We start from the raw sequence: 17,540 nt of genomic DNA, 5'->3' as shown, positions 1-17,540 counted from the left end.
AAATTCCACAGATGTCTCTTCACTCTGCTGAACAAACATGACCAGCTGGACAGCAGCCATCAGTTAAATAATCCTGCCACTTGGTGAAGGTCAGGGTTGCCCCATGTGCAACTGGCAGCCCGCCGTGAGCACCACACAGAGCTGGATCGGCCTCCTGCTCAACTCGGTTCTTTCCAGAGAGGACAAGTGGGGAGAGCAGGATCCCAAGCCAACGGGGTCCTCTCCAGGGCCTGGGGCCATCCTGGTTCCACCTCAAGCCGGGAAGACCAGGCCAGGACCGGGTCTTTGGCGGGTCCCTTCCATCAGTGCCCCAGACCTTAGTGTCCCCTCTGGGGAATGGAACTTCAGTGATTCTGCCTCTGTGTGGCATGGATGTGACTCACATAAATACAAGGGGTTCTGCCTGCCTGCCCCCCACCCCAGCCCTCTTCCTGCTTTGGAATCAGTGCCTTATGGCTGTGCTGGAGCTGTGATTAGTGGCGGTGTGTGTGGGGGGGTCCCTGTGCCCTCCCATGACTCCTCTCTAATTGCTCTAATCTGTGTTTTCACACTCTCTCTGGCCAGCTCCTCCCAGGAGGCAGAGTGGCCAGGCGTGGGGAGTCCCTCTGGGCTGTTGGAGCAGCCTCTGTAGAGGCCACAGGCTCCCACAGGCCAGGCTCAGGGGGACAGCCATAGAGGACGCATGGGTTGGGGGACGCTCCTGGGGAAGGGAATGAGGTGACAGGGAACGTCCCTGGGGTGGGTCCCTGTGGAGAAGAGGTGGGGTCCGGCAGAGCAGGGCTGCGGCTTCCTCCAGGACAGCATCATGTTCCAGGGGTTTGTCATGACTGTGGGAGGGCAAATTGACGTGTGCCTGTGCCTGGCCTGTGGTTAGTGCGCACAGAGCCTGGGTGTGTGTGTGTGTGTGTGAGTGTGCGTGTGTGTGTGTGCGTGTGAGTGTGTGTGCGTGTGGGTGTGCGTGTGAGTGTGCGTGTGCATGCGTGCGTGTGAGTGTGTGCGTGTGAGTGTGTGTGTGTGTGTGTGATTTGTTGGTGTGTGTGTTGTGTTGCTCCTCTGTTGAGTTTGGCCTCTAGCCCTGCGGGGTGCCTTGCTGAGCCTTTGGGAAGCCCTGCTAGGGACCGAGGTGGCCTGTGAGTCTGGGGGCAGGGCTAGGCTTGCCTAGATAGAGGCTTAAGCCCCTACCACGGGGCGGGCGGGGATTACAGTGTGTGCCTGCGCCTGCGCCTGCGGCTGCAGAACCCTCCGCCACCCACGGGTCCGCCTCTGCCCTCCTTACCCTCCTTCCCACCCTCCTTCCTCCCTGACCTGGATCCTGCCTCTCCTCCAGCTGCTGCTCCTAAATTGCTTCTCGTCCTGGGGCCCTTGGCTCTAATGGTGGAATTTCTGCCATTGTCAGGGAGAGAGTTGGGGACGTGGGGAGCTTCCTGACGCTGTCCTAGTGACAGGGACAAATGGGATTGTTGACCTTGCATTTGACAAATGAATCGCTGATAATCACCACTTATTTTTGCCTCCGTAAACCTAAGCCTGGGGACGCTCTGGGCTGCTCCTTCTGCGCCAGGAGACATCAGTGGGTCAATTGTATCAGGAGCAGCGGGTGGGAGCGGTGAGGGGGGGGTCCAGCGCTGGGAGTTCCACCTCCCGGGGGAGGCACAATAAGGAAATGAAGTTCCACCAGGAACGTCGTTGGCGGTTGATACTTGATAGCTGCCTCTGTGTACCAGGCACCGACCAGGCTCCTGCAGTCCTCAATGTCACCCTCGGGGGCCCATGTTGCAGAGTAGAAAAGAAGGCAGAGGCCGGCCTCTAGCCCTGTGGGAGAACAGTGAAGGAAGGAGGGAGGGTGGGCGTGACCAGGCCAGAGCAATCCAGGAAGGCTCCCCGGAGGAGGGGGACAACTCCAGGGACCCTCAGGAGAGCAGCTGGCTGTGAGGGCTGTCCCAGGAGACAGGAGGGTGGAGTCCCACAGCCTGGGTTCAAATCTTTGTGGCCCTGCTTCCTGACTGGGTGCTGGGGACAGGTGACGGCTTCCCAGACTTGTCCGGGCTTCCCTCCTCCCCCACTTTGCCTGGCTCCGCTCAGCGCTGCGTCCTGAGCCAGCGGCTGACCCCAGCCTGCACCAGCTCCAGGCCCAGTGAAGCCCCTCCCTCCAAAAGCACTAAGAAGTTCAAGAGCATTAAATCAGGAGTGGAGTCCCCTTCCAGGTGGAGGTCCCCGGCCACCACCTGGGTCACAAACCCTACAGCTCGCCCTGGCCCAGCCTCAGTGACCACCTGCCCCGTGTTCTGGCTGCAAATCTCCCCTACAGCTGCTGGCCCTCACCACCCCCTGCCCCTGCTGCTCGGCCACCGTGGGCAGGAGTGGTGGCTTCCCTCAGCTCACCCTGTGGGCAGGTGGCCCTAGATGGACTCCAGGTGCCACCTACAGTTAGACTTCAGATCCTTTGAGTATTGGATTCTGGAGGCAGAGAACATTCCAGGAGAGGGGAGCGGCCCTGCAGGAGCCTGCCTGAGGGACTGGCCGCTTTGCTTCAGGGGGAGGTGGCTGGAGTCAGTCCCAGGGGTGTCCCCTCTCTCAGGAGTGGGGTCCCCTCTCTCCTGGGGAATTAAGACAGTGACTTAGACGGGAACAGGTGAGGCCCGGTGGCCAGTGGCCCATGGGCAAGGGGCCAACCTGGGGAGCTGCTGTGGGACAGGCTGTGGCCTCTGCCTTGCGGACACGGGGAGCGTGGCCGCCAAGGACTGGCCAGTCTCTTCCGCGAAGGCCTTGATGACCACGGCTGTGGTCGCAGCTGGGTGGCCGCGGCTGCAGGGGCTCCGGGCCCAACTCTATTGGGTCCAGTCGAGGATCCCGCGGAGGACGCGGCCCCCTCTGGTGGTGAGAAGGGCGACCTTCCTAGCACCGCCCAGGACGAGGGGCTTCGAGGGCCCGAGAAGGCGGGAGGCCCCAAAGGCGACCATGGGTCAGACATCGGGGCCACAGGGCCTGGGCGGGGGGCGTTCCTTCGGTTGGACGCGCCCTCACCTGTCCCCGAACCCGAACCCTGGAACAGAGGCCTCAAGGGTCTGGAGCGAAGCCACCGACAGTGATACGTGCAGCTAATGGCCGGCTGGTGGCCTTGATTTGCCCAACTGAGGGGCAGCGCGTCCCCCGGCCAATCCGAAGTGCCTGGTGCCCCCTGGGAAGGTCTGCGGCCTCTGGAGAAGGCCTGGGTGTACTGGGAAAATCTGCTCTCAAAGAAAGCTTGGCTGAAAAATCAAACTTCACCAAATCTGGACATGCGGGGAGGAAGAGCTTGCTCTGTTTGATGGTTAGAAAACAGCACGCCTTGGAAATGCCCTTTTAAATTATTTTTTAATTTATTTATTGGTACTGGGGATTGAACCCAAGGGCACTTAACCACTGAGCCTCACTAAGTTGCTGAGGCTGGCTTTGAACTTGCAATCCTCTTGCCTCAGCCTCCCCAGCCACTGGGATTCCAGGCCTGCACCATGGTGCCTGGCCTCCCATTTGTTTTAAACAATCAGAAATGACTTCTGGAAGCGACTTTGAAATGGAGCCACCTCTGGAAGTGACACCAGGAGTGACACCTGTTCCCTTGAGCAGAAGCTGGGACAAGGAAGAGAAGCCGGTCCTGGGCCACATGGGTCCACACTGTTTGTGTGGGGATTTCACTCCTCATTCCTGTCCGTGGGCTTTGTTTTGCTTTTGTGTGCAGAGTGTCTATAAAGGACAAACGAGTCCTCATCTACGTCCGCAGTCTTTCTAGATGTTAAAGAGGTGGCCACTGTGTGACCAAGTACTGTTCGTAAGCATAAATTATGTCCATTTTGTATTAAAATTCCTGGGAAAGAAGGTCTTCTAAAGATGTCAGCATTGGGCTGGGGATGTGGCTCAAGCGGTAGCGCGCTCGCCTGGCATGCGTGCGGCCTGGGTTCGATCCTCAGCACCACATACAAACAAAGATGTTGTGTCCGCCGAAACTAAAAAATAAATATTAAAAAAAATTCTCTCTCTCTCTTTAAAAAAAAAAGATGTCAGCATTATAGCCCCCGGGTCAGTGACGGGCCAGAATGCTCATATTTTGAAGACATTTCCAAATTAGAACATTGCTACCTGTGGGCAGTTGACTCCAGACTATGGTGTATGTGGCAGACGAATCAAAGCCCTTACCTGAAACATCTCGTCTGGTGAGATGTTCAGAAGGGCCCTGCGTATGTTAAATGCAGAGGTGGCAAAAATATCGCTTTGTAGATATATTTTTGCTCAACTTCATATCAAATACTGTCTTTGGGGAGTGGAACTGTTAACCCACTGCTCTGAGTAGGGCTGTGGAGGTGGTTATACGTTTATTGTTTATTTAGTTACTTTAACTAGGTGCTGAGGATCACACCCAAGGCCTCACGCGTGCTAGGAGAGTGCCGTACCGCTGAGCCCCACCCTTGCAGTGTGCATATCATGGACAAAACGAGACCCAGTTTTGCAACTTGGCGTCTCTAGATGATAAAGAGATTGCCAGTGTATGACAAAGTAAAATTAGCACATTTTCTGCATTGTGTTAAATCCATGGGAAAGCTTGTCCTCTGTAAATAATTTCTGGCTGTGAATTTGTTTAACCATCTGTAAGCATCACATACGGCTGCACTTGTCCACTGGACTGAATTTAGAGAGAAGGAAGTGGGGAGGGAGAGATTTAAGGCCAAAACGGTCATGTTAGAAGATCCCTCGGATTATAACCACCGGGACGTGCACAGTTGTATTTATCAGTGCCGAGCTCGAGGAGGACAGGTTCTCTTGTGGGAGAGCTTCTGTATATTTAGAAGGGCTTGCCATGTTTGAAAGTAGACATCGTAGAATAAAACTTTTTGTAAATAGCTTTAAAAAATGGATGGGAAATACTGTGTTTGGAATCGTACCTGTTCACCAGGCTCACGGAGGTGGGAGGAAGAAGTGGCAAAAGGTGTCTTGTAGAATGTGCTGGAAACCGTAGCTTGCCCACGGCCGTTTGTTCCCTGTGTTTCACTGAACGTTGTCCTGCTGTATATATTGTGTACTTACTGGACAAAGGAGTCTTAATTTCACATCCAGTCTCCAGATATTAAAGAGTGTGCTGGTGTATCGATGAAAAAAAATTCATGTCCTTTAGTTTTATGGCTCTAATATCTTTCTTTCCCCAGGAAGGTCCTGAGCACCGTGACCCAAGATGCCAGGAGCCAAGGGGTCTGCCTCCCCCACAGGCTCCCCCAGGTCCCCAGGCAGCTGGGGCTTTAGACACGAGGAAAATGGATGCTACAATTTTATCCACTGACATTTTGCAAATTTGAAACGGGATGAGCTGTGAGCTTGGCTCAGCCCCTAAAGGGCTCCTGTCCAAAAGAGGCCCCAGGGCCTGGGCTTCCCTGGCCAGGGACACTGGGCCTGGCTGGCCCCTCTCACTGCACCTCCCTCCCCTCCTTCCCCGGGGCGTCAGAACCCACGGCCCCTCCCCTGCTCGGCCCCAGGACGTGTGCCTGCGGCCAGGCCTCTCTGATGAACGCAGCCTGCTCACCTCTGATTGGTGACGTTGCTCGTGGTGAAAAGGGTCATTCTCTTTGGCTCCCCTTGTTGAATTCCAGGAGTTCTGGGAGGCTCAGCTGGGGAGTTCTCCTGGTGGCAGCTGGTGTCTCCTGGGGCTGCCACCACCTGACGGCTCCGCTGGGCCCGGCGGGACGTCCAAGATGGCTCTTGGAGCAGAGATTTGGACCCAGGCCACCCAGTGCCCGTTCCAGGTACCAGCCCCTGGGTGGTCCTGGTGTGGGCTTCTCAGCTGTCCTCCTGAGCCTCGCGGGGCGGCTCCTGGACAGCTGCTCCATTTCAACGGCAAGACTGAGGGGGACACGTTTCCCTCCCAGCCAGGGCTTATTTTAGCTGCTTATTCTTTACGGTTTGTCAGCGTTCTCTGGCTTCTCCTTTATCTCCGTGGCAGGGCCTGCTGTCCAGGTGGGCAGTGGCCATCTCCCTGGTGCTTATGTCAAGGTCCCCAGCAGCAGTGACCTGCATGGAGCACCATTGGCACCTGGTCCCAGGACTGGTCCAGGTCAGTTGGAGGCTGGCTCAGCATCTGGGACCTGAGCCTTGAATGCTGGTCTCCTGGGCACCATGGGCATCTCCACAGGGGGCAGGTGGGTGCCCATCTGTGAAACGGGTGTGAAGGGCAGGGGTTTCAGTGATGTCCACCTCTAGGTCTTCCGTGGGTGGAGTCGTGAGGAACCGCGTCTCACTACTGGGAAACTAGTGGCTCATGCCACTCGGAGCCTCGTGTCTCTTCCACATAACGAATCAGGGGTAAGTGTCCAGGATCGGGGAGGGGCTCCACGGTGGTGATCAGGGACTTGTTGATGGACGTCTGGGTGGCTTTCTATTGCAGGGAGCCTCCTTGTCACTGTGTGGACAGACGCTTCCATTTCTCCCGGTGAATTCCTAGGAGCAGAATGGGTAGGTCAGGCACAGGTGTCTCAGGGCAATGGAAACTCACTGTTCACAACGCGGGAAGCCGGGAAATTCAAGATCAAGGTGCTAGCAGATCCGGCGTCTGGCAAGGGCTGGTGCCTTCTTGCTGTGTCCTCACATGGCCGGAGGAGCAAAAGGCTAACCAGCTCCCTTGAGCCTCTTCACAAGGGCGCTAACTCCGTCCAGGAGGCCCCACCCTTGTGATTAAAACCGTCCCTAAGCACCCCCCCTTAGTACTCTCACACGGGCAACCAAGTTTCAGTGCAGATTCTGTAGGAGACACAACCTCCCATCCAGAGCAGTAAGAGACGGCCAGACGGTTTTCACAGTGGCTGAGCCGTGGCACTGGGACCAGCTGTGACGGGAGGTGATTCTGTCAGCCTACACTTGCTATTTTCAATCTCAAGTGGTGCCCCTCCTGCTGGGTATGAAGGGTAACTGGAGGGTTTCCGTTTCCTGTCTCTTGAGGGTTGCTAACGTCTTTTCAAGTGCGAGTTGGCTGTTTGGATGCATCTTCTCTTTGGTGAGGTGCCTCTCGTATCTTCTGCCTGTTTAAGACTGTGGGTCATTTCATGTGTAGGAGTGCTTTATGTGAGGTGATGCTGGTCCTCCCTCGCATCCGGACAGGCATTAAGATACCGTTCCTGACCCGGGAGAGGCTCTCGGTTCTCTTAAGGGTGTTTTGTGCTCACTATAAATTCTCCATTTTCATGGCGCCCTGTTTACCGCTTTTTCTTTTATGCTAATGCTTTTGCCTCTTGGTCAAGGAAACTCCTCCTGCCGGTGAGGCCTTTTGAACAGCTCAGTCCATCTCCTCTCCCCCTCTGGCTGCCTCCGCCAGAGCTCCCAGAGGATGGGGTGGGACATCTGTGGCCAAGTGAGACCCTAAAGCCTAGATTACCCCCCCTCCAGGGCAGATCAGTGTCCCCACCCCCTTCCTTTCCCTGGGAGGATTTGGGTTTACGTTGGGCTGCAAGATTAAAGCCCAAGAGATTAAGAGATCGCTTCTGCCCAGGGAGGCAGTTCCGCCTTTTCGCTCCTGATGGGGGTTGGGATAGGAGTAGAAGGAGGGCAGGTGGGTGGGGATGGAGCCTCCTCCACCTCAGGACCCCCCTTCTGGTGGGCCACTCCCTCCCTGTGTGGCCTTGGGCCTTGGCTCACCTCCCTGACTCAGAGAGTTTGGGGGGTCAGCGGAGTCGAGCTGCTTAGTGGGCACTCGCACGGGCTGTGGGTTCTCAGAGCGTGGCCCCCACACCAGCGGTGGCGGCGTTAGCTGGCAACTTGTAAGAAAGGCCAGCTCGGTGGACACGGGCAGGTCGTGAGTTCAAAGCCGGCCTCTGCCACACGGTGAGACCCTGTCTCATAGAAAGAAAAGCCAGCCGGGGGCCGTGGTGCACACCGGTCATCCCAGCACTCAGGAGGCTGAGGCAGGAGGACTCCAAGTTCACCACCAGCCTCTGCAACTCAGCGAGACTCTGACTCAAATAAAAAAAGGCTGGGGGTGTAGCTCAGCTGATTTAAGAAGTGGGTGGTCCCCAAAGGCGGTTCCCCAGGAGCCCTGAAGGCCCTTTCCTGGTCTCCTTTGGGCCTCTCCCTGCCTCCCAGGAGCCTTTCAGCTGACGCTCAGGAAGTGGGTGCCAAGAGCTGGCCCCCACTGCACGGTCCCCAGGCCCAGAGAACAGGGACTCAGTGCTGGGGGTCAGGAGATCATTATGCCTCGGTTCATCTCTGACTCAGGATTCAGTGGTCCCCAATCAGGCAGCAGAGACCGTGGGCAGCTGGAGGCAGAAAGGGGAAGAGGGGACCGTCTCCCTGCCAGCTCCCTCCTGCCACTAGCGATGGGAGTCTCTCCCCTTGACGCTGGAGCATGAGCAAGGAGCAGCCAGGCCGAGGGGAGGTTTATGGGTGGCGCTGAGCCACCCTGGGAGCTGGGGGGCCGGGCCAGCCTCCCTGCTCCCTGCGGCCCTCTCTGCCAGGTCACCAAGGGCCCTGTTCTCTGGAGGGGACCTGGCCTCAGCGATGCCCCTCCGTTCCCACTCTTTGCATCTGAGGGGGGCAGGGACTGGTAGAGGGAGGAGCCCGTGGACGTGACCACAGGCCGGCTCCTCCTCTGGGTCTCAGTTTCCTCATCTGTAAGCCACCGGCCGGGCCCAGCCCGGCCAGTGTCACAGGGTGTTGTGGCTGTGAGCCAAGAGGGGTCGAGGGTGAGGTTGGACGAGGACCTCATCTCCTACTGCTGGGCTTCTGAGGCCCATGGGGCTGGGGCGGGGGCACTGCTGCTTCTGAATCTGTGTGTGATTTGCACACACAGGTGTGTCTGCCCGGATATGTGCACAGTCTGAAGCCACTGTTACTGTGCCTGGTTGGTATGTGCGGGCGGGTTTGTACACGCGTGTACAATGCCCTGATGGCCCTGGGCTGCGGCCCTCCTTCTCCTCCCCCGCCGGCAGCTGGGTGGGGGTGGGGCGTGGCTGGCGCTCAGGCCCGGGCCCCATCCAACTGGTTATTTATTGATTAATTCTGCTGCCAGCTGATGGATGCCAAGCCTGTGCCAGGCACAGGCCCTGGGCTGATTTACATAATTAAAAACCATCAGTAACAGAGCCAGCCTCGCTCGCCAACGGCTTCCTCTAGCGTGACAACAGGCCGGGCCTCTCCCTCCCCTTCCTGTCCCCCAAGGCTTCCTCCCTCTGGGCCCTGCCGTCTCCCTGCCCTGCTCCGTGTCACTGCCTCAGCCCAGCCCTGGAGAGACTGGAGTGACCTGGAATCTCTGGTCACCGGCTGAGATTCCATTAGCCGGTGGTTCCGAGGCTCTTTGATGGAGAGTCCCAGCTTATACGACTCAGCTGTGATCCTCGAGAACGTGATTTTTCAAGAGTCTATTACTCTGTGTGACAAAGGAGAGAAGTGTTTGTTCTCTGCAGCCCTCACGGCTCCCGAGAAGGCGGAGGCCGCGGGGTGGGCTGGGCCAGCCAGCCTCTCTTTAGAGGAGTTTGTCCCTGCAGAGGGGGGGCAGGAGCCGCAGGAGTCTGTGCAGAGGGAAGGAGGACCAGGGACCAAGCCCGAGAGCTGAGGATTCTCTGGCTGTGGCCCCACTTCCAAGACGACGTGGGAAGGAGACATTGGATCTCGTGGAGAGTGTGATGTCCCTCAGGAAAGACTCCTGTGGTTAGAGAGGCAGTTTGGGGGGACAAGCGTGGGTTTCTCCACTTCTGGGCTGTGTGATCCTGGGGACGTTACTCAGCCTCTCTGAGCTGCAGTGTCCTCACCTGGGAAGTGGGGGTTGTCTTGAGGTCCAGTGTTCACCCCTGGAGAGTGCTAGAACACAGCCGTCCCAAGTGAGCCCCTAGTGGGTGGGGGCTGATGTTGTGTGGCAGTGAGGTTTTTGGGAGGCCACTGGTGTTTGGGGTTGAGGCCCGTGTGCTCATGGCCCAGGACACCAGAACGACAATGACCAGGTTTGCAAACAAGAAAGGGTTTATTCACAAGGCAGCCAAAGAGGAGGGGGGGGGTCCAGTGCCCCCGCCGAGGGCAGGGTTTGGGAGTCTTTATGGGGTAAAGACACAGGGTGGTCCGAGGCCTAAGCTCAGCTCTGAGGTGGAGTTCTGGACCTTTGGACATCCAGAGGTCACTCACCGGCCCTGGCACAGGCCCGAGGGAAGGGCGGGTGGCTTCAGTGTTCTGAGCTACCTCTGCCACGACTCCACGCAGAGGGGGCTCCACAGCCCGGCAGGGGGTGCACTGCTTGGCCAGGTGACCCCTAAAGTGGCAATAAAAGCAAGCGCCAGAGGGCAGGGAAGTGGAGCCCCGTTCAGATTCAGCAGAAGGTAGCCCCCCTCCCCGGCAGCCTGGCCAGGCGTGCTGACCCTGGGGACATGGGGCCCAGCTCCCAGCCCAGCCCGTCGGGCGGGGGACCTGGCCTCTCTCTGGTCTCTCTGGTTCATCTGCCCCCACCCCGGCCTCTTCCTCCCCATTTCCGTTGCCACAGCCCCACTGCTTGGCCGAACCCTTCCCCCTCCCCAGACACCCCACCTCCAGCGGCTTCCCCCGGAGGTTTTGAGGGGAACATGGCCCCACCCTGGTCCCCATCCACCATCGCGGCCTGGAAGTCCCCTCGCAGACCCTGTCCCCCAGCCTCAGGGTGAGGGCCACATGTCCTGGTCCTAGCACAAAGGACCTTCAAGTCGCAGTCGGCAACCTGAGAACCTGGGGCTGGAGATGCCCAGAGCACCGGGCTTCAGCTGGACGCCTGGGACCCTCTGCAGGGTGACCCCTAAAATGGCAATAAAAGCAAGCCTGAGGACAGGGAAGTGGAGGGTCTGTTCAGATCCAGCTTAGTCAGATCCGGAGAAGATGTGCCGAAGCTGAACAAGTCGAAGTGAATGAGCAAGGAACGTCCCACGGAGCAGCGCAGTGCGCGCAGCGTAGCAGAACGGAACTTCCTTAGGAAGTCAAGCACCGCCAGGTGTGGCCCACGCCTGGGACCCAGGGACTCGGGAGGCCGAGGCACGAGGATCCCCACCCAGTTCAAGGCCAGCCTCAGCAACTGGGCAGGACCTGACTCAAGATGAAATTTATTTCTTTTTTTCTTTTCTTTTTTTCCAAAATGAAATTTAAAAAGGGCAGGGGATGTAGCTCAGGGGTAGAGTGCCCCAGGTTCAATCCCCAATACTGCCAAAAAAACCAAAAAAACATTAAATGCAGACTTCCCACATGGAAGTGGGAACATCCTAGAAGGGACCCAGAGGAGGGACACAGACAAGTGCACCCCACGTTCCCAGTGCCAAAAGGTGATGCAGCCAAAGTGGCCGACAGAGGAACAGATAAGGAACAGGTGACTCTATGTATAGGGGACTATTATTCAGCCTAAAAAAGGAATGAAATTCAGATGCTTGGCTACAACACGGATGGACCTTGGAAACATGCGAAGTGGAAGAAACCAGAAGTAAAGGGTGAACATTGTCCCGTTCCGTTTACACAAGGTCCCTGGGACAGTTGACAAAGTGGCCAGGCCTGGGGGAGGGATGGGGGGGGAGGGGAGCTCTCACTCAAGGGGTTCAGAACTCACATCGGGGTGAAGCAAAGTTCCGAAGACGGGCCGTGGTGCTGGCTGCACAGTGACGAGGGGACTTAACGCCCCTGGAGCGCACGTCTCAACAGGACCGAAACGGTACATCTTAAAACTGTCTTTTCGTTGTTGACGGGCCTTTATTTTATTCATCTATCTGTACGCAGAGCTGAGGCTCGAGCCCAGGCCTCACGTGCTGGGCAGATGCTCGGCCTCTGAGCCCAGCCCCGGCCCAGAACGGTTCATTTTTAGGTTGTTTAGACTTGACCACAGTTTTCAGAAGTAGCCTCGGATCACCAAAGGGAAGTCTCTCTCCAACCCTCTGTCCCCGCTCACTCGCAGGATGGAGTGCGTCCGGTCCCCTGGCAGGCCGCCGCCTTCCTTTACCCTTGATCTCGCTGAGTGTGGCCACCCATCGCCAGCGGCAGGGTGTCGGAGGGCTCTGGCCAGGGCCAGGTGGCGTTCAGCAGCGCTGCGCTCTGGGGATTGGACACGGCCCCAGAGGCGACAGAGGAGCCATTATTCGCGGAATTTCCCTTCAGTGCCCATCAGAAGAGGAGACGCCACACACAGGCACACTCCGGGGCTGGGGAGTCCTGGGGACAGCGGCCTGACCCTGGCTTTGGTTGCATTTCACGCCGGAGAGAGTTCCTGCTTGTTGGGCAGCGGCTTGGACGGGGTTTAATAGGGTTATGCTGCTCACGGTTTCTCCTGCTGAGCAGAGGAGAAGGTCAATCCCTGGGGCAGAGGAGCCCTCGGGGTCGAGGAGTCCCCGCAGTTGGGTTTACAGCTCGGGCATCTCTGTATCACAGGTGTAGATTGTATCTCAGCTCTGTGGTGACAGTGTCAGATGGCTGGCCATGTTGCTGAGAGTGACGCGGCGTGGTGACGCACCTGTAACCAGCTCTCAGGAGGCCGAGGCAGGAGGAGCGCAGGCTTGAGGCTGGCCTCAGTAACTTAGCGAGACCTTGTCTCAAACTTACAAATAAAAAGGGCTGGAGGTGCAGCTGGCGGCAGAGCGCCCCTGGATTCGGTGCCCAGTCCTGGGGGTGGGGGAGTCACGAGAAGGGCTTTTGTGCCACAGAGGACGGCTTTGGAGCTCTCTCTTTTTTTTTCAGAAAGCTCAGTGTGCACCTCCAGTCAACAGGGAGGATCTGGGGCTGGAAGAGCAGACCTTCGTCCTTCCTGTCCCTTCTGATGGCTGGCTGGAAAGACGTCCACCCAGGGACCCTGGTTCGGCTGTGATTTTCTCCATTTTTCTCAGCAGGAAGCTCGGGAGGCGCCCTGACCCGCCGGCTGCACTCGTGGGTGAGTGCGGAGTGCGGCATCCTGGAGCCGGGGCCTCCAACAAGGTGGCACTGCCTGGCCCCGCAGGCCACGTGACAGGCATGCTCTCTGTCTGGATCCCTGTGTCCCTGTCCAGTCTGTGTCGTGACTCACAAGGCAGCCATCAGAGTACCCCAAAACGTCCTCCCTACGGTGTCAGGGACAGCGATGAGCAAGACCCAAATAAAATGTGCAGCACATTCCCTCACGTCTGGACAGTGACAGAAAATCGAGCTACAATTGCTTTCGTGCATTCTGAGAGCTGGGTCTCTGCCCGAAGGCGGTGATGTAAATAAGGCTGATGTTTACCTCTCTGTTGCGAAACGATCTGAGCCTACAGGAGCAGTGCTGTCTGCAGATGGCTGCTCTAGCTCCTGCCATTGCATCTGCCTTTCAGCTGAGGCAAGAAAACGAAGGGGAGGTACCTACCTTTCTTTTTGAAGGCATTAACCGGAAATTGTAGGACTCGTTTCTGCTCTCATTCCATTGGTCAGAATCCAGTCATGTGACCCCGTCTATGTGTGTGGCAAGCACCTATCTAAATAGCTGTGTCTTTTATTCCTGCAGAAGGAGGGGCGGGGGACACTGGGGACACAACCGCAGAGTCTTCCTCAGTGACTAGTGGCCAGGCAGTGTTTCAGTTGGTGAGGAAGAACAATGGACAGGTCAGTGAACACCCTGGCCTCTGGGAGGAGAGCTGGGGCCCTGGGAGCCCAGAGGAGGTTCCCAGGTGGAGGGAGTGGCCAGTGGCTGGGCACAGCTGGCCGGAAGCCCAGGAAGGGGAAATGCAAAGGAAGGAGGGGGAGGGGACCCTTGAGGGGCATCCCCAGGGAGTGGTGGGGACAGGCCCAGGGCAGTGGAGCCGGGCCTTGGTGAGAGGAAGGGACAGAGTGGCCTCAGAAGGAGGAGTGTGGATGTCGGGGACACCTCTCAAAGGATCGGAGGTCACTGTGGCTTGAGGGCAGATGGGGAGGAGAGATGGAGGAGGCTTGGGGACACAGGGGCGTTTTCCTTCTATGACAGGAAGCCTGAGGCCGGCAAGATGGCTTGGATCAATGTTCCGCCCCAGTCCAGGTTGGAAAAGTCTGGCCCCGTGTGGGGTGCCTGGCTTCTGACACGCGAGAAGAAAAGACTTTCCGGGAACCCGCCTGCTGCTCTCTCCTTCCGTCTCACTGGTCACCTGGGTCACAGGGCTTCCCTCGCTGCAAGGGAGCCTGGGACATTGGGAGCAGGGTCTCAGGATTGGCTTGGAGCAGGGCACAGAGCCTCTTCCCGGGCAGCAGGGTTCTGTTGAGGCACAGAAGTGGGGTATCCCCAGCTCTTGTTCGGCAGTGGCTTCTGTGCCGGTGAAGTGAAGTGTGTGTTGGTGGGTGCCCGCGGGAGTCACCCATCCTCCGTGTTGTTGGCCATTAACTTCAGGGTCCCCTCCACCTGCAGTGTGACTTGGAAAAAGATAAAATAATTTTGCAACGAGCTTCACCTGTTTGCTGCGGGCGGCTTGTCCCTCCCTGTGTGGCTGGTTTGCAAGTGTCTGGGCAGTGGCACAGCTGTGCCTGGCTTCTCTATGTGACAAGCCACTTGGAAAAACACCTCCACATCTCTGGTCTCTTTTCTGCCATTCGTGATGGGAGTCATCGATTGTGCACTGGAGAGTTTTATTTTGAGCTTGTTCTATCTAGTAAACTCCAATGGTTTCCCCCAGGGACGCCTCGATGTGTTTTGGGGGGAAAATGTGAAAACTTCACGGGGTCCTTTCCCAGCCAGCACCAGGCAGCTGACAGAGGAGCCCACACGGGTCACAGGTGACGCAGCTCTGGTGTTCGGTGTTTATGGCTGTGCTTTCTGTGTTTTACAAAATCATACATTTCTGAGCCAACACATTCCACAGGCATATCAAATCCTATTTCACTAGGTTACGACTGAGTATATTTTGGATTATACAATTTTTGTTGAAATTTTGACTCTTACGTTGATATTTCAACAATTCCATTTTGCATTATATGTTATGTTTACTTTTCTTATTTGGAGCTATCGTACAACTGCAAACACATATTGAGATCTTGCCATGTGCCAGATGTTGGCAGTTTTGATTATTATTTATTTTTTGTGGTGCTGGGGATTGAACCCAGGGCCATGCACACACTGGGTAAGCTCGACTCTGAGCTAACTCTAACCCACACAGAGGCAGTTTTTAAAACATGTCCCATTTTTAAAAAATACTTCTGTTGTGGGACGGGGTCTATGTTCCTTCCTCTCCAATCTGGGCTGGCCCAGGCTTGGTGGCCCTGGGAAGCTCAAGCAGCAGATCACAAGTTGGAGTCCAGCCTCAATGATTTAGGGAGATCCTGTCTCAAAATAAAATAAAGAACGGGCTGCGGGTGTAGTTCAGTGTCCAATGCTCTTGGGTTCCATCCCCAGGACCTCCAAAAAGAAAAAAAAAGAATCTGGATGGCACTTAGTGACCCTTGCTGTCACCAACAGGAAGCAGTGGAAGTGATACATCCTGGTCTCCAGGTGCATATGCCTTCTGTCTGGCTCTCGTGGGACGCTGGTCTGCCTTGTCAAAGCCCAACTCCCCTGTTTCTGCCATGCCAGAGGGAGGCCCTCAGTCACCGGCTCCAGGGCACCTGCCAGTTGACAGTGGGCACCAACCAAGTGCCAGCTTTGTGGCTGAGCCATCTTGGATGTCCCCCTGGGCCCAGCGGAGCCGTCAGGTGGTGGCAGCCCCAGGAGACACTGGCTGCCACCAGGAGAACTCCCCAGCTGAGCCTCCCAGAACTCCTGGAATTCAACACGGGGAGCCAAAGGTGCGCCTCTTCCAGGCTGCATTCATCAGAGAGGCCTGGCCGCAGGCGCACGTCCTCGGGCCGAGCAGGGGAGGGGCCGTGGGTTCTGACGCCCCACCTGGGGACAGTGGGGGAAGGAGGGGAGGGAGGTGCATGAGAGGGGCCAGCCAGGCCCAGTGTCCCTGGCCAGGGAAGCCCAGGCCCTGGGGCCTCTTTTGGACAGGAGCCCTTCAGGGGCTGAGCCAAGCTCATCCCCTGTTTCAAATTTGCAAAATGTCAGTGGATAAAATTGTAGCATCCATCCCCCCAAGTGTAAAGCCCACCAGCTGCCTGGGGACCCCGGGGACTGTGGGAGCCTGTAGGGGACGTGGACCCCCGGTTCCTGGCATCCTGGGTCACGGTGCTCAGGAGCTTCCTGGGAAAAGATATTATTACAGCCATAAAAACAAAGGACCTGAAGTCTAACTGTAGGTGGCACCTTGGAGCCCATCTCAGACCACCTGCCAGCCAGGCTGAGCCAAGGGAAGCCACGTGGGAGCCATCACTCCTGACCATGGTGGCCAGGCAAAGCGGGGGAGGAGGGAAGCCCGGACAAGTCTGGGAAGCCGTCACCTGTCCCCAGCACCCAGTCAGGAAGCAGGGACGCTAGGATTTGAGGCTGTGGGACTCCACCCTCCTGTCTCCTGGGACAGCCCTCACAGCCAGCTGCTCTCCTGAGGGTCCCTGGAGTTGTCCCCCTCCTCCGGGGAGCCTTCCTGGATTGCTCTGGCCCGGTCACGCCCACCCTCCCTCCTTCCTTTCCAGTCCAAGGGCCAGGCCCCAGCTTTCCTGCTCATCCGTCCCCCTGGTTACCAGAGGGGGGCTCCTGGCCCAGGCCCCACCCCCAATCTACCCTCATTACCCTGGCTGCAGTGATTGGGCCAGAGGGTGAGCATGTGACCCAGGCAGGCCCAATCAGAGTCCCCGCTGGCGCAGTTGGTTGGAGAGGCCGGACAGCTCGCCCCACTCTGATCCTGAGCCTGTGCCGGGAGCCCCGTGCTCCGGTTCCATTGCCATCGGGAGTGAGAGGGATGCTGGTGGCCCCTTCCCCTCCCCAGCCTTCCCCAGGCACCTTTGTGGGATTCAGCCAGGTCAACCCAGGCTGCCCTTGGGTTTCTGTCACACCCAGTGAGTCCCAAGTGATAACTTCCTCGATGGTGTTTGAGGATGGGCACCCCAGGACATAACCTGGCACCCCGTGAATGATGAGGGACAGTGTGATCCTCTCCAAGGAGGGCAGGGCTCTTCTGAGCTCCAGCCGGCTTGGCTGTGACACTGACCCTGGTCTTGTCCCCCTCCTGGCCTTCCCTCGGCCACTGGCAGGGTCTGCATTGAGTCCCCATCTCCAGGCTTCCTCCTCCTGAGTTCCCAGCAGGGACAGGGCTGGGCTCTGGGGAAGGCGTGGGGAACTTGGCCATTGGCAGAAAACTGGCAACTCTGGCACCTCCAGGTGCCGCTGGGGAGTCGGCACACCTGGGGTCTGCTTGGGCTGGTCTGAGGGTGCCCTGAGGCCCGTGGTCCTGCATGAGGGCAGGCAGGAAGCAGGCGACGTGGGGAGACGGGGAGGCTTCAGGGAAGCTGGGGTTGAAGCCGTGCTCAGCACAACCCAAGGGGCCAGGGGGTGAGGATGGGGGTTGCTCTTTAATCTCAGGTCTGGGCTGGGGGCCAGAAAGGGACAGATGCCCCTAGGGCATCCAGAGGGTGAAGGAAGGACATTACGCCACTGTACCTGAAGGAGAGGTAATGGGACACCTGCGCCCTGCAGCAGGACTCACCTGGCTGTGGGCGGGGCGAGACCTGGTTAGGTGTGCCCAGCGCCCACCCTGGCCCCT

General features: G+C 57.7%; 1 long non-coding RNA gene across 1 annotated transcript; it reads left to right on the top strand.

Moving 5' to 3' along the window:
* The first annotated feature begins 1,633 nt into the window (after positions 1–1,633).
* LOC124082738 (uncharacterized) lies at positions 1,634–15,267 on the top strand. The gene is made up of 3 exons (XR_009225421.1): positions 1,634–7,012; positions 12,676–13,548; positions 13,907–15,267. It is a non-coding gene; the product is annotated as an uncharacterized LOC124082738 (long non-coding RNA).
* The last annotated feature ends 2,273 nt before the right edge of the window (positions 15,268–17,540 follow it).

Source organism: Marmota monax, unplaced genomic scaffold (genome assembly GCF_021218885.2).
Source record: "Marmota monax isolate L192 unplaced genomic scaffold, Marmota_monax_Labrador192_F-V1.1 WCK01_AAM20220418_F8-fsc00051, whole genome shotgun sequence".
Lineage (NCBI taxonomy): Eukaryota > Metazoa > Chordata > Mammalia > Rodentia > Sciuridae > Marmota > Marmota monax.
Note: the sequence above shows the minus strand (reverse complement) of the source record. Positions and strands in the feature narration are given on the sequence as shown.